General features: G+C 38.0%; 1 long non-coding RNA gene across 2 annotated transcripts in view; it reads right to left on the bottom strand.

The window, feature by feature from the left end:
* The window catches only part of LOC307151048, a 51,896-nt gene that overhangs the window by 31,431 nt on the left and 5,776 nt on the right, over positions 1–14,689 (bottom strand). For both annotated transcript variants that reach the window (XR_013819808.1, XR_013819809.1), the window contains exon 2: positions 187–271. This is a non-coding gene — a long non-coding RNA (uncharacterized lncRNA). The remainder of the gene's footprint in view (positions 1–186; positions 272–14,689) is intronic.

The following is a 14,689-nucleotide window of genomic DNA, read 5'->3' as shown; positions in this document are numbered from 1 at the left end:
TGCAAAACCTTTTGTTATTATTATTTTTGTGTGAAATTGTCCTAATACAGTGTATACACAACTGGCCTCATGCGCTTCTTACAGTGGAACATTTTTTAATCTTGGTTGATCAAGAAAGGTTCCCACCTCTAGAGGTTCAGGATTCGTACTGTGAAAGAACACATACCTTCAGAGCATTTCACTTGCCTTTTAATCCCAGGATACAGCAGTGGCACACATATTGACCCCTGTCAACAAAGAACTGGGAGAAGACTCGCCCCCAGAGGTGGATCTGTTGAAGATATGAAAGCCAAAGTGGTCAACATTGATAAAAGCTATAAGCCAATTCAATTCGACAAGGGACCAGTGACTGCAGGACATCTGTGAGAGGGCGAATGACTTGATTGGCACCAGGGATAGAACTTAAATTCCCAGTTTTCCGTCCCCGCAGAACTCCACCAAAGGCATTTCAGGCCGACCAACTATATCCTGAGACATCTCATTAATGGGAAAAAGAGATACAGGAACTAAAGAACGTGTAGCAGGTACTCCCAGCTGGCATGTAGCAGGAGGCTTTTTACATAATTTAAAAGTGAAACTTTCATATCAGACATTCTCAATTCAAAAGTGTACGGATTTATTCGGCCCGATTGTCTGTGGAGAACGAAAACCATCCCTGATGATGAAAAGCCTATCTTTTTTTTTTTTTTTTGCTACACCTCTGCAAACTTCAAAAAGGCTGTAAATACAGTCGGTACAAAAACACTTGAGAGAGAAAAAATGAAAGTTTTGACTTCATTTGAAGTAAACCCAACATTTGCTCTCAAAGTAATAAAGGATCAACAACCTACCTCTACGATTGACGAGTGTCGGTAATTACCGTATGCTTCCGCGCTCGTATAATCGCATTATGATGTGTTAACCAATATATTTATTTATCATTATTCTGTTTAGATTCCCATCTAAAAACACAACCCATCTTCAAAAGTAGCTGTGATGCTCGTTTCGCTGTAGCCTAGTATATTTGAGGTGACTTGAAATAGCATTGTGCAAATGGCACACACTTAAACAACGAACCCTAAAGGTGTTGTTTTGGAAGTAAAAAAAAAAATCTGCAGTTTGTTTTGAATTAAAAGTCGCTGCAAAAATAAATAGTAGAAGTAAACAGCATTAACGACAGTACGATGGCAATACAGTGTCCTACAACGTATTGATTTATTCTATACAGAATTATTTATGATATATTCATGCATGCGACACAAACTCCTTGATGTCTTCGACAGTGATTAGAGGCTTAAAATATGTCTCAAAAAGAAGAGACATGCCAAGACAATGGTCAAATCAGTACGTCGCATAAGACAGAGCATAGACACCTAAAAGTCCGTTATGCCTCCAAGACACAAAGATGGAAGGTTTGAAGACCAAAAGGCACGCATGTGTTTTGCATATGCATTGCGATGAGGCCGGCGCATGAGTGACGGCCGTCATCTTACAGTCATTTTGTTCATAATTAAAATGAACACTTTGTTCTATTATCCATGAGAGACCATCAGTGAGTTAACAGACTACCTCTACCACCCTTTCTTTGGTCAAACCTGTCAAACGCCTCTCCACACTTGAAGGGATGCTAACTCTACAACGACTCCACATCAGGTAATTACCACTACATACTTCACACCGGCTTTGGGCAGCTCCCTGAAGTATTTGCATTTTTATGTATAATTGGCCCCAAACATGGCAGTTTGATGCCATGAGGACTTCAGAGGAGGACCACGGGAGGGACAGATGGTGAAACGTCGTAGCGAAATGCAGCGTTCCTCATTCATCTGTGCTTCGCTTGTGCATGAAAGCATACGATGCTGTCGCGGAGCTCTTTTTGATTGATTATTCAAAACAAAACTCCACAGCACGAAGCCCAGCGTTGAGCCACTGAGAAGTACTCAAATAGCAAAGGAGTGCAGGGGTCTGAGGAGCTTTTTTTCTCCGTTTTTTTTTTGAAGAGCTGAGTAGCCAACGGCAAGCGTATCCTTGTGCTTTTAGATCCTGTTTTAATCTTTCCCCTGCTTTTAATGATCTGCTTCCTATCCTAGAGTAAAGTTCTTCATATGCCAAGTTCTTGCCTTTACGGAGTGCTTTGAAATGAAATGTAAGCATATATTTATTTTTATAGTTTAAAGGACTCAAGGCCTTGGCAGAAATACACATTTCTACACTGGAATTAATAAGCATCGTGACACTTGTCTTGAGCACTAGCCAAAAAGGCTGCAACTAGATTCACTATCTCAGGTTTGGTTTTGCTTTCTCAACCTTTCCTGAACACTTTTAATTATTTCTCAATAAAATTTCCGAGTAATAAAGCTGAACTGGCACTACCTTCTTCAAATGGAACTGCAAAAATATTGGACTGACAATCACATAGTCCCGCCCCCAAAACTGGCACCGCCCCACAGTGAACATTCCTAAACAAGTAGGCCTAGGCCTTAGTTGTGCATTTCCCCTTATGAGGAAATATTTCCCCGTTACATTTTGTGGTTTAATTGGACATTTTTATTTTTATATCTCAGAGACTCGATTCTTTTGAAACCAAAATTATTTGTTCAGTTTCGTTAACTTGCTCACCAAAAGTTGTTCCACCAAAGTGAAAAAACTAGGCGCACTGCTGAAAACAGCTAGCTGAATATCCGCAGAAGTGTTACTAGCATCTAATTTCACAGTTTCTGTATTGTTTCTATATTGTATGTCGTAAGTATTTGCTCTGGCTCTTGTTTTAAATTATTTTGTTCTGTTATTATGCTTGTTGTTGTCGCCTATTGACGTTGTACAAGCAGAATGTGGTGGTTAGTCTGTGTTATATTTGTCCCGCCCCTCCTCCACTGTGATTGGATGGCTGGGTAGAAAGTGACAGTGATGGATTCTGCGCTTTACCCAAAGTTCATTCTTGAACATTCTTCAACTCTCGGCAACCGGCAAATAACACTGAGTGCTTTTTAAAAATGCGACGCTCCCATTGAAAGCAATTGGAAAAATATGCTATCCTAGGGAATGCTTTGGTGGACACACAGCCTTTCTGCAAGTTATTGGGTGCATCTGAAATTGCATACTTCACTACTATAGTAGGCAAAAAACAGTATGTGACAAAACAAGTATGTCCGAATTCAAAGTACTCATAAATGATAGGCAAAAAGTACTGGATGACCTACCACTTCCGGCGAGATTCTGAAGTGTGATGAACACTTTACTATCCCATGAGGCCACGGGAGAGGATTTGTGAACGGCAGAAGTTACATCACTGATGCTGGTAGGTCACATGATAATGGCAGCATTGTGAATGTAGTACGTCCGGATTACTTATTTAAAATAAGTACCTACTTAAGAGAGGTCGTGATTTTGGACGCTGGAATTGTTACGTCAATAGGTGGCGAAGTTGCGTTATTTTCACATCCAGTAAATCTGTACAAAACATTGAAAATTATCAAAACATTTTATTATCCTTAATTAAAATTGGCACGACTACAAAATTACTTAAACAGACCAGAAGAAAATGTAGGCATAGTTTCCCGCAGAAACAACAACAAAGTAGATCTTTAAAGGGGGGGTGAAATGCTCATTTTCACTCAATCTCCTGTTGATCTTGAGTACCTATAGAGTAATATTGCATCCTTCATATCTCCAAAAAGTCTTTTGTTTTATTACATTTTTAACAGAAAGATAGACTGTACCGAGTCTTTCCGGAAAAAAACGAGCGGCTGGGGGCGGGCCCTGTGGGCGAAGCTTAGCTGTGCTAACGCGCCAAGCTAGTGACAACCTATTTTTTACAGTCTATGGTGACAACACACAGAGACATTTGTTCAACAAACAGTTTTACTCACCGTCCGGTTCCAACGCACGACCGCGAACCTTTATCATTGACTGCTCGATCCTTAAGCATTAGACGATCTGCAAATCCGTCGATATGGGCTTTGTTTATAAAACAATCAGCGTCGAAATGCAGGGAACAAACAGTCTAACAGTTACACAACTCCGTTTATGCTCAGGAAAACAAACTCCATCCACTGGTCCCTTAGCGCCGGGTTCTTTGGGAATCTGTGCAGGGTTGTCTTGCCCTGGCAACCAAAAACACACTTCTTTGGTGACATTGACTTCCCAAAAGCCGGGCAGGGCGCTTTGATGGCGAACTGCTTTCACTCTCTTGCTCTAGTCTACGAGTGCGCGCGCGGCCGCGATCTTACCAGAGAAGTGCCCTTAGGACCCATATAAGGAAATTCCGCCCTATCTTACGTAAGACAGAGCCATACTCGAAAAAAACTTTCCGAAACTTGTGACAAACCAGAAGGAGTATTTTTGGAACAAAAATACTCCTTCAAACGTACAACTTAGTTTTTGAAACTTTGTCCATGTTTAGCATGGGAATCCAACTCTTTACCAGTGTAAAAAACTCAGTATGCATGAAATAGCATTTCACCCCCCCTTTAATTTATTAATACATTAATTTTCATTTTAAATAAATTTTTACAAATTCATCATTCTTTCACCCCATTTAAATCGACTCACAATCAGAACTGTACGAACAACATGCCTCCTTATATTCATTCAATTCCAAATTCTAAACACTGACCAATGAAATGCCATAATTTAATTTCATTCACACAAAACAACTAGTGAATTAAATGATTCACCAAGAACTGTACAGAAAAGTAAGACATTCATCCTTTTTCCTCAGACACCCCTAGGTTGATCATATACTGCTCAACTTCTCCAGCACAAGAATGAAATATTTATACTTATTCATAATTGGAGAAATAAAAAAGAATAAAAAAAAGACAATCAAAAATCAAGGTGAACAGTCACGCCATCATTATTATCAGCCAAATTGTTAAGCTCTGAATTTCAAAGCATTTCTTCTTGATTTCCCAGTGTCCCGTACATGCCCACGGAGTTCTGGTCCTCTTAAAATATGTTTATAATGAAGGAGGAGGCTGTCTAACATTATTAACATGCTTGGCCTTTTTATCCAACCTGCCCCCTCAGGCTCCAAGTTCACCTGATTTGATCTCTCTCTCCCATCGCCCAGCGATACTTCAAAAACTAACCCTTCAAAAAAGGGTGGAACAGTTAGCATATTTCAAAAAAGCAGAACAGATCTTAGCGTAGGCCATGATTAAACATGGGGATCAGAGTACGTAGAGCGAAATGAAATTTTTAAAATGCCCATGTCTTGGATCTGAGGTGTCATTAGCTTTGTTACAAAAGATCAAGATGAGAGAGAACAAAATGAGATTCACTTGTACAAGAGTGCTGATAATAAGCCAAAGATTTTCATATTCCAGAAACTGCTAATGACTAACTGCATTCACACAATGCTCTTTTTTTTTTTATCATATCTTCTATTAGCTTAATATTTGTTATAAACTATAACATTACACACACCATTATACCTTTATATATATACACAACCGTTCTAAAGTTTGGAGTCAATAAGATTGTTTTTTATTCAGCAAGTCAATTAAATTGAGTTTGACCGACCCCAAACTTTTGAACGGTAGAGTTTATGTATAAGGGCTTATATTTGTGATGTTTGTGATGGTGCTGATATTTAGAATAACAGTGTGTTTATGGTGTTCCAGACAAGAGCAGGCGAGCGGTGCAGAGTATAGAATGACCTCTACTGACGATATCATATGTAACTACATTAGTGAGTTTAGGTACAAAGTGAATATGTGTCTTAGAAGAGGTAGAAAACCTCAGGCGTTTGTGAACGTGTTTTTTGTCCTCTTTTTGTGTGGGTATATCATGCTGCATGTTATTATTTACAAAGAGTGTTAATTAACATCCCTTTTAAATTCCCTGTTGTAGTTTGTATTTGCAGTGTTGACAGATAAAGTAGTTTAGCTGTGTATACCGCTTCGGGACAGGAAAACAAAACTGGTGATGCTTCTGTTTTTTTTTCCTGTATTTTACCCCTTGTGTGGGATTTGTTGATTAATTATGAAGCTACAAAGGTAAATCATATTTAAAACCACAACAAAGTGGTTTTCCAAACACATTTTATTTACAGTGTTTACATCCTATTGAAACAGGAAGTTGGGGAGGGACATAAAGAGCGCAACAGTGCTCGACGTCCACGTTTTCAATGGCCTTGGTTTGGGAAATACTTTTCCCATAGGGATTAAAAATAAATGTGTATGTTAAAAAGTTATGAGCCACGAACCAAACCAACCAGCTATGAGGTGAATGGAAGCTTGTTTCCACCACGGGATAAAAAATACAAATGTAATTGCGAGTTTTTATCTCACAATTCGTACTTTGTAACTCGCAATTGTAAATTTGTCTTAATTCTAAGAAAAAAGTCCGAATTGTGAGATATTTAACCTCGCAGTTGAGAGAAAAAAAGTCAGAATTGCGAGACATTTTATCTCACAATTCTGACATTTTTCTTACAATTGTGTGTTTAAATCTCGCAATGTGGACTTTATACATCGCAATTGCATGTTTAAATCTCGTAATTCTCACTTGTTGTGAGTTGGTCTCACAATTCTAAGAGAAATATCTAAATTGTGAGATGCAAGTGTTCTTTTGGTGTGATTTGCAATTCTCTGATGAGTTGGAGATTTCCCCTGCAGAATCATGGGCTATGTAGTTTTCACCAGGAATTTCACTGTTGGGCTATTTTAAAAGTTGAAATAATGCAGGCTTGTGGCTTCAGCAACAGCATATACCAACGATTAAAAAAACATTGTCTGTCTTTAAAGGTTTTTAAGGTAGTTTAAAACCAATTCCAGAGAAAATCAATGGGATTTTTATTTACAAAACCCGATGGCTGCACTCTATAAAAAGTATTTTTAAATATCACTGTGGATTAAAGCAATAAAGACACTTAAAAAAAAAAAAACAGAATACATTCTAGCCACTTCCTGGTTTTGGATAGTAAATAAAAATGCCGCAAAAGCAAAACGCTGCTACTGCTAGTCGGAGACAGGTCGTATTTATATTCTCATTTTTAAAGCGTTTTATTTGACAAAAACATAATTGCTGACAAGTGCTATAGGTTGATCTTGTCAATTTTGATAAGACTAGCATATCGACAACAAAAATCTAAAAGAAAGATACATACATCATAAAAGTGTATTTTCATGCTGACATCTGCCATAAAAACAGCCATAAAATGAGTTCTCACACAGTTTAAGTAGAGGACGCTTTGTGCTGTCTTCTCCTGACAGTTTTCTGAAAAGAGCAGAAGGAAAACATGTGTTTAAAGAAGTTTTTTTTTTTCCATTTCCTCCGGGTTCTCCAGAGAATGAAGAGCTGGTAGCCATTTTGAAATGTGCTGGTTCAGGATCAGTGTGCGTATCCCAGGGCAGCGCTTTGATCAGTCCTACACCTCCAGACTTAACCTGCAGGTGATGCCGTGTGTTGTGGTCTCAGTGGTCCATAAGCACGCCCCGCACCCACATGGTTCCTCCAAACACTGAACTTGTTGGGTTGGGCTTCTCTAATATAAAGTTAATAATTTTCTGCAAAAAAAGTACTTTTTACGACATTAAGTGTTTTTTATGGCCCGAGTCTTCCATGCCGGAAACGCCAGTTCGAATCCCTTTCGTTGCGGTGTGAGTAGAACCAGAGGGGTGATATTGGTAGCCTGGCTACGCCCTCCTACGTACTTCCGCTCAATTTTCATTTTCCTTCAGTACTCCTTCTGGGTTTGCGGTATATTCTTGGGTTTTCTCCGGCCAAATTTTTACCCGTCCAATCAACGAACAGAGGGACTGGCTGAGAACGATGACGTTGAGGTTGTGCGCTAGTTTGAGTTGTAGGGTTACGTCACGACCAAACGTTAGCGATTGGTTATGGCAGATCCAGAGTGGCTCTGGGCAGATCCAATAGTTTTAAACTTCAACAGAGTACCCGCCTTCAAGGAAGTTAACGCTTGTCAATGGAGAGTGGCCAGACTCTCTGTACAAATGAAATGTACGAGAGTCTGGTAGGACCAGGCTATGATATTGGTGCCATGACCCGGATGGGAGTGAGGTTTAGGGGGTAAGTTTAACACAGGCCAGCTAGTAAGAGTTGTGTGTGTAAACCTCACTCCCCTAGCCTCAAGTGTTACACTAGCGACTGATGCTAGAGGCTGCAGTCTTTAAAGTCCTTGTTAGCGACCCCACCTTCCATGCCGGAAACGCTGGTTCGAATCCCTCTCGGTCATGGTGCGAGTAGAACCGGAGGGGTGATATTGGTGCCATGACCAGGATGGGAGTGAGATTTAGGGGGTGAGTATAACAGGCCAGCTAGTAAGAGCTGTGTGTGTAAACCTCACTCCCCTGGCCTCAAGAGGCACAGTAGACTGACACTAGAGGCTGCGGTCTTTAACGTCCTTTTTACCGCCCCCGCCTTCCATGCCGGAAACGCAGGTTCGAATCCCACTCGGAGATGTGCGAGTAGAACTGGAATGAGGTTTAGGATGGAGGCCAGCTAGTAAGAGCTGTGCGTGCAAACCTCACTTCCCTGGCCTCAATAGGCACACTAGCGACTGACACTAGAGGCTGCGGTCTTTAATTTAGCCTAATTGTTAGCGTGCCCGCCTCCCATGCTGGAAACGCCAGTTCGAATCCTGCTTGGAGCGGTGCGAGTAGAACTGGAGGGGTTACACTTTTCAGTTGCTAAGGTTTTTTGAGTGGCTTTTAGCATATTGCTATGCTTTTGCTTATGTGCTCTGAGTGGTTTACTGTCGTGTTGCTATGCAGTGGCTAGGGTTGCGTTTGCACTAATTTCCCATGATTTCTTCTTTTATATTCCACAGAAGAAAGTCATACAGGTTTGTAAAGACACAAGGGTGATTAAATAGTGACAGAATTTGCATTTTTGGGTGAACTATCCGTTTTATACACAAGTTCGAGTTAATCTGTAAACTTTCAGCAATGTAGTTCTGCGCACCTTTCTCTGAAAAAGAAAGTTTGCTTTGTGTTTTTCAGGCAGGTGAAAAGGGCATCATGTCTGCCAGCAGCAAAGAAAGAAGAAGAAACAGACAAATATTTCTCCCATAGTTTGTGTGATGGCTATAGGCAAGGAACCATATTTAGCTAATTTGCATTGCTGAAAGCAACACAAGCGGGTCAAGTCAGCCCGTTCTCATCTCAGGGCGTCATATAGCACGCAGTGTGTTTATCGTCCAATGTTTACACGAAAATGAGTTTTTACGTCCATATGATACGCAGTTTTCGCGTGCATTTGATACGCACTTTATTGCGTGTAATACACACGCACCCCACACCACTAATCCTACCCAAACGTATAATACACACGCACCCCACACCACTACTAAACCTACCCTAACCAACCGATGCGTATGCTATGCACGTAAAAACAAATTTTCGCATATACATTGCACGATAAACACACTGCATGCTATATGACGCCCTGAGATGAGAATGTGTTGGTCAAGTCTGTCCAAGCTATGTTTAATAGGGGGGATTTCAGGTTGACTGGGAGACTTTTTGCCATTGAAATGACTGGGGAAAATCTTGACTGGGTCCCAATCAACCTGAATTTACCCTAGCCAAGTTCTTGTACTGTAGGTCAACAAATGTCTACATCAAAGTGTACTGTAGAATTTCTGGTCGCATGGAGCACATTCACAACATTCACAAACCCTTGCACTTGTTTCTTCTACGTCCTTGCAACATACCTACAAGAGCACTGTGCTTTCAAATGTACAAACCGCACATTCCTCAGCCGAATCAAACCAGTCAAGAAGACAGTGAGCCGAGTATGCGTGAAAAACAACTGCTAGTGATGAAGATATTTTTTTGTCTCTTCCTTTTTTATTTCACCTCTTGATGTCTGTGATATTTCCTTCTTCAAAGCTGTAACGCTCTACTATGCCCTAGGGTTAATTAACATGTACCAAACACTGAATGATCAGAGAGAATCCAAAAGCTCCATAGGTTAAGTGTCACATGGGAAACGTGTTGTCAGCCATGGATTCCTCCCGCCTAACCCCCTTCTTCTTTTCAAAGTGTTGTGATAGAGCAAGCAGCAATGAATTAACAGATACTTTTTCAAAACTTTGAATTCATTATGCCAGAAAAAAAAAAGAATTCAGGTATTGTTTGGATTCAAACCTTTCCATCCACCCTTACTTGCTTGCTTTAAATTGATTAAAAGTGACCGTAAAGACATAGACATTTATGTATATATTAACGTTACAAACAATTTCTTTCTTTTTTTTTTTTAATAAATGCTGTTCTTTTGAACTTTATATTTATCACCAGATCCTGAAAAACAAACTGTCTCACAGTTTCCACAAAAATATAAAGCAACACAACAGTTTTTAACATTACAGCTTTTCTCAAACTTTATGGCATGTCTGCAAAATGTAGTAACTCACCCAAAACATTTCATTCATGCTTCAAACCTAGTTATTGTGTCAATAAATTGGCCAATGACACCAAAATAAAAAGTGCTTTTGTCATCATGTGAGCCACACTGGTCAAAATGTTTAGAGGTTTTTTCACCATGGAGATATTTGTTTTATACAAATGTCATGTTTTTTTCCTACTTTTTGGTTGACTCTAAAGGCTTTCTTTACTGTACAGGATTGTCAGTTTTGTCTGTGTAAATACAGATTCAGAGAGTATAGGCAAAAATTGACTGGGAAAAGTCAAAACTGTAGTACACAAAAAGAAAATGAACAATTGTATTTATATAGTACATTTATTTTGCAGCAATGTGTTACATGTAAACTGAAAATTTGTCTTATGTCTTTCTCTAACACTTACAGTACATATCTTCTTCATTACATATCTTCATATTGCTCTTCCATGACAAGAATTTTTAGTTTACATGTAACACAATTCTAGAAAAAAATGCACTGTAAAAATACAAATGTACAAATATCACTGAATGGATCATTTTGCATGTGATGGCTGACACGATGAAAGAATGTTTAGAAGTTGTGAAGAGTTTGACAATTTCACTGAGAATCAACTCATCAGTTTTGATCAACAAGCCATGTGCATTTAGTCATTGTGCAAATTGTAGGAAATTGTACTTTTTTGCACAAAGCACATGCAATTTGCTTACATCAATATGAAATTCAAATCTGATCAATTCAAGAGACTATTTGCCCAGAGATCTGAACTTATTGTTAAGAGAAAAAAAAGTATGATCTGAGAATTGAGCCAAAGCAATTGAGAAAAACTGTAATAATAATAATAAGAAGAAATGTTTCTGGAGCTTTAAATCAGTATATTAGAATGATTTCTGAAGGATCATGTGACACTGAAGACTGGAGGCTAATGTTTTCAGCTTTGCCATCACAGGAATACATTACATTTTAAAACATATTCAATACAAAATTATTTTAAATTGTAATCATATTTCACATTATTATTGCTTTACTGTTTATTTAAATCAAATAAAATGTCTTAAAATAACAAACAAAATCTGAACAATGATATGTTACCTATAAATGTTAAAAAATATTTGTATGAAATTAACTCAACATCTATAATAGATAGTAACGCAAAATTTGTTGTCATTATGTTATATTAGCATTACTATGCAGTTTCTAAGGTTTTACTGCCTCAAGTCAAAAAACACAGTCAAGGTCCTTAAACATGGCTCATGTCCCTCCTTCAATAAAAGTGAGTGTTGCTGCACATTCAACAACACTCAGCTCTGAAACAGCTACAGGTCACTACAGAACCCATAATTAGATGGTAATCACATTCACACAGCACAGAATATGGCTGCCAGTCCAATTCGGAGCTAAATTTGGTAGTGTTCACACACAAAATTGATTATAAACCAGAGTGACAACTGAATTCTATAACTGAACTGTCTCCCTTAGGAGTCACAAGAGAGCATGTGTATTGTAGTGTGTAAAAACTATTCTTCCAGAAATATAAATAATGAGTCTCGAAGTGACTCATAAAGCATATTCCGTATCCTTGATATGAACTCCAGCATATCAACAGCGATAAGGGATTGTATGTTATACAGGTAAAAATGAATGGTTCTTTAGTGGACTAATTAATACGCAGTACTCTCTCTCACTGGCTTGCGGCTGACATTTGGTTCATGCTTGAGTGGATGCGGGCCAGATTTCCATCTTTTGCATGACGGGACTGCGGTGTGTGTGTGTGTGTGTGGGAATGGCTGAAGCAGTCTAGCGCATGGCCTCACAAGGACACTGGCGACGGGCCCGTCTTCAGGAGACGGGATTAAGGTAGCGTGACAATCGTGTATTAAAAGCACTTTGGCCCAATCCGACTGCATTCACAGGTTAGAGGTTCAATGGCAGATGGTAAAATTCACACTGAAAGTAGGAGGCTGTTTTGTGTTCCTCGCAAATGTCATTGTATTATTATATCAGTGGACAGCAGGGTTTTGTCCTTTATAAAATAAAAATTTATATTAAAATCATATAAATGTATGAAATATTATAAAATTATTTTCTGCAAATGTTGATTTTTCTTTATATAAACATTCAGAGCACCATTTAGAGTTGCATAAATGTTATGCAAAGAATTTGCATTAAATTAGGATGAAATATATTATGTTGAATGACCAGTGACATTTTGTGAAATTTACACAAGGTAAAATGGACGTCCTTTTTTCTACCAATATTGCCTTGGTAGGATATGCTATTTGTTAAAGAATTATTCTTAATATCAAGACACATTTTAAGGATTTGAACAAACAGAAACCGCTAAGGCCATCTATTCTGGTTCAGCAGCAAATGCATTTTTCAGCCTGTCCTCATTAACCCTGAATCACTCAAGAAGAGGGTCTGTTTTATAGAGAAGAGGCTTGTATTAATATGCAACCTCCCGTAATGTTTGCCTTAACCAGTTCTCAAGAAGTTACGATTACAAATATCTTGTCTATACACACCACGCACAGCGTCGCAGGCTTGTACAAACAAGCCGGAGAGTCGTGGCAGCAGAACAGATGATTAGAGCCACTTCACGGGCAATCATGATTAGAGCCGTTGGCTTTACGCCACCTTCCCACCTACCGGCACTGACTGCACCGCATGACCAGCACGCAAAATGGAAAAGACAAGAGTTTGTGTAGTAGTACTGTAGTAAATCTTTCACACTATATGTAGAACATCAGGTATTAATCTTGATAGCCTATCATTAGCCTAAAATTTCAACAAAGACCTGAAGACCATTGCTTTTGGGACGATCACAATGAATAAAAGATAAAAAAAAAATTAATATTTATTTGCATTTTGGTAGGCAATCGTTTCACATAATATTTTCAATGAATGACTCTACAGTTGTAGTTTTATAAATTATTATAGCAGTAATTAATATAGCATTTTAGTTTAGTTTAGTTGTTTATTTTATTTTGTAGTTTTATGTGCTTTAGTTGAAATATTTATATTTAACTTTTACTTTTATATTTATTTTAGTTTTAGTTATTTTCAAAAAAACTAATTTTAGTTCAGTAAATTTCTAATTTTCCATTTAAGTTTCATCGGATACTTCTTTTTTCTTTTTTATTCAACGTTATTTCAGTGAAGAATTTTTTGTTTTAGTTAACAATAACAACACTGTGACTAAAATTAGTGGTGTAACCATCATGTAAAAAGTAATGACTTTTTTTCTCAATTATTAAATACTTACACATAATTTTTTTCCAAACGGGTTTAAAACATATTTTTCAATTATGTATTTTTGCAGTTGTACTATATTGACAAACTTTTGCTATCAAGTTATCTGATCATTTCAAGCGACTTTCTGACCATGATAATCGGGCAGGTCTACTGTGATGCAATTTCCTGTTTTCTATTTTATTTTTTTGTCATAACAAAATGGCTTCCTGGGCGTTCAATGACTTGGAATTTTCAGACAAATGTTTTTCAAAAGTAAAATATATTTAAATTATTAAACAGTTTAAATTTAATCTGGTTCACTACTTATTTTTTATGAAATAATGATAAAATATTATGGCTAAATTCTTATAATTGTTTTTCTTTCTGTCGTTTTAATATCAGAAAAGTTACACCACTTGCCATTTTTGACATTAAACTGATTATATATATATATATATATTCATTTTTGAAAAGGTCTCATTGTCTGTATAAATTGCATTTTAAGGTACAGTATGTTTTGAAGAAATTAATAGATACTATTAATAGATACTAAAAAAATCTCATTGAGCCTTTAGCGAAATTCTGAACAATTTCAACCAGTCCAAACAACACTCAGACTTCTCTATTGTTTTGCAAACCTTTGGAAAAAAAAAACTCTTTTTCTCCCAGTCTTCAGTGTGCAGTAATGCTGCTATAGCACTGCTCGCGGCTTGAAAAGAGGCTGAGGCTGAGCGAGCGAGAGAAAAAGAGAGGATGAACCCAGGCTTTGCCACAGGGAGATCTCAAAGCGTCAGCGCACAGGGGAGAAAGACGGGGCTCCCTGTAGCAGCCCTCAAACAGACAGGCCTAAAGCATTACATACTGCTGATCACACTCACTAAAGGAATCCAACCAACCCGCCCTTTCTTTGTTCAGCACATCAAGACAAGTTAGTGTTTCCAGACATTTTCCTTTCTTTGGCTTGAGTAGTATAGTTTGGTTTCCCAGCACAGTATTAGTTAAGAGATTTCTATTACACCAGCAAATACAGTTAACCATACAAGGATATTACAATATATATAACACATTTCCTCATGTGTCTAGCTATGTAACAAGATTTAGTGGGTGTCC

The sequence above is a fragment of the Squalius cephalus genome, assembly GCF_949319135.1.
Source record: "Squalius cephalus genome assembly, chromosome: 23".
Taxonomy (NCBI): domain Eukaryota; kingdom Metazoa; phylum Chordata; class Actinopteri; order Cypriniformes; family Leuciscidae; genus Squalius; species Squalius cephalus.
This window is presented reverse-complemented; position numbering and strand designations above follow the sequence as displayed.